This window comes from Otolemur garnettii, unplaced genomic scaffold, assembly GCF_000181295.1.
Source record: "Otolemur garnettii isolate 467f Iridium unplaced genomic scaffold, OtoGar3 scaffold00051, whole genome shotgun sequence".
Lineage (NCBI taxonomy): Eukaryota > Metazoa > Chordata > Mammalia > Primates > Galagidae > Otolemur > Otolemur garnettii.
The window spans coordinates 8,909,181-8,911,360 of NW_003852446.1; the positions used below are offsets into that span (position 1 = coordinate 8,909,181).

Below are 2,180 nucleotides of genomic sequence, written 5' to 3' on the forward strand. Positions count from 1 at the left end.
TCATTGTTGTTTGGCGGATCCGGGCTGGGGATTCGAACCCGCCACCTTAGGTGTACGTGGCTGGCGCCTTAGCCGGTTGAGCTATAGGCGCCGAGCTGTTGCTTGTGCTCTTGATGTCATGTCCAAAAAATCATTGCTAAGACCAATGTCAAGAAGTTTTTCCCCCTCTGCTTTCTTCCAGTTTTATAGTAAACCAACCTATCTCTCATTGAGCAAGTGGGTTTTGCTATCTTAAAACCTTCTCATTCCTTGGATTCTAGCACTTCATCTTCTCCTTATTCTTTTACTACATTTATAAGAACTTCCCAGTCTAGCTTGCAGTGATTCTAAACTGAGTTCAGGGCATGCCCCTAAACCCTCTACCCTAGTGGAAATCATATTTAATTAGAGACATAAGAAAAGTATGAAGACAGAAAAACAGATTAGAAATCTCTGCCTTACACTTAACCCTCAATCATCCCATTTACTCCTCTGGTTTAAGTACCCCCTGGTTTCCAACGTGAGTCTCTACTCCAGACTTATTTCATAAGCTCTAGGGTTTAGTGGTCTAGCTTTCTGTTAGGGGGGAGACAACCTCAAAACATCCCAATGTAAAATCATTCTCTCCCCCTCATCTATTTTCCCAATATATTCTCTTTTGTATATTCCATAATTTAACAATAATTTATTTTCCAGATCACCAAATCTGCCTCATAATTATCTCCTGAATCTGCTTCTTTTCTTTTCTTAATCTCAGATTAATATGAGTGTAGAAACAATTAGGTTACAATCTTTGCATTTTTTAGGTAAAGTCCCTGTTGTAGTTGTGTCCTGCACCCACGAGGTGTGCCATATTCCCTTACTTTGTGCCCATTAGGTGAGAGTACACCAATCCTCCTCCCTCCTCCTCTTTCTCTCTTCCCTCCTCCGCCCTCCCCCCAACTTGAATTAAATTAAGTTTTTCTCTTGCGTGGGCATGTATTAGTTCAAAAATATGGAATGCGTCATGATTTGTATGTCATCTTTGCACAGGAGCATGCTAATCTTCTCTGTATTGTTCCAATTTTTAGTGTATGTGCTGCCGAAGTGAGCACTCTGCTTCTTTATTTTCTTTCATTTTTTTTTTTTTTTTTTTGAGACAGAGCCTCAAGCTATCCCCCTGGGTAGAGTGTCATGGCATCACAGCTCACAGCAACCTCCAACTCCTAGGCTCAAGGGAGTCTCCTGCCTCAGCCTCCCAAGTAGCTGGGACCACAGGCGCCCGTCACAACACCTGGCTATTTTTTGGTTGCAGCCGTCATTGTTGTTTGGTGGGCCCGAGCTGGATTCAAACCCGCCACCTTAGGTGTATGTGGCTGGTGCCTTAGCCACTTGAGCCACAGGTGCCGAGCCTCTTTATTTTCATTCTCACTTAGTTAAGGCAGTTTTTAGCTCTTACGTGGCTCTTCCCATAGCTCACAGTTGCTTTCTGTACCTCCAGATTCATATAAACATGACTCTACTCCACCCTCCCAAGGTATCCCCTATATCCTCACCACAAAGGTCCTTCTAAAATACAAACTTGATAATCTCTCTTCCCTAGGTGAAATTCTCTAGAGACCTGACATGGCTTACAGGATAAAAAAAAAAAATTCCTAGCAGGAGGTATAAGACCTTTTATAATTTTGGCTTCTAACTACCTGCCATCTCTCATCTTCTATTCAAGCTCAAAACCCCACTCAGATGTGAACTCCTCTATGAAGCTCTCTCAACTAGTCCCTCTCCTCATAGTTAAGTTAGGCCTTCCTTCCTCTACCATCTACTGAATAGTTTTACCATTGCCAAAATAAGTTACAATTTATTTGCATCTACATGAGCTTTGTAAGGAAACAGATTATTGTTCCTCTCCATACACTTAGCACTTGTTTTCAATTACCAAATGATGAATGGATGAATGATTAAAGTACAGAAGAAATCAATTAGTGAGCCAGTGATGCTTGTTTTTCTAAACATTCCAACCAGATTTCCTAATTGTTAAAATGAAGAAGTCCCTGCTAGCCACAATCATTTGAGCAATTGAAACTGCTATATTGGCATCTATTCTGACAATAACTATAAAAGAAAAATAAAACCTTGTTACATATCTGCTGCTCCGAGTAATAACCTTGAAAACAGACCATGAAATTTCCCCATTAAAAAAAAAAAATCCCAATGATGAGGTC

General features: G+C 40.8%; 1 non-coding gene across 1 annotated transcript; it reads right to left on the reverse strand.

Annotated features, from left to right (window-relative positions):
• Positions 1-967: 967 nt before the first annotated feature.
• Positions 968-1,073, reverse strand: LOC111726014. Its single transcript, XR_002773918.1, has one exon. It is a non-coding gene; the product is annotated as a U6 spliceosomal RNA (small nuclear RNA).
• Between the last annotated feature and the right edge of the window lie 1,107 nt (positions 1,074-2,180).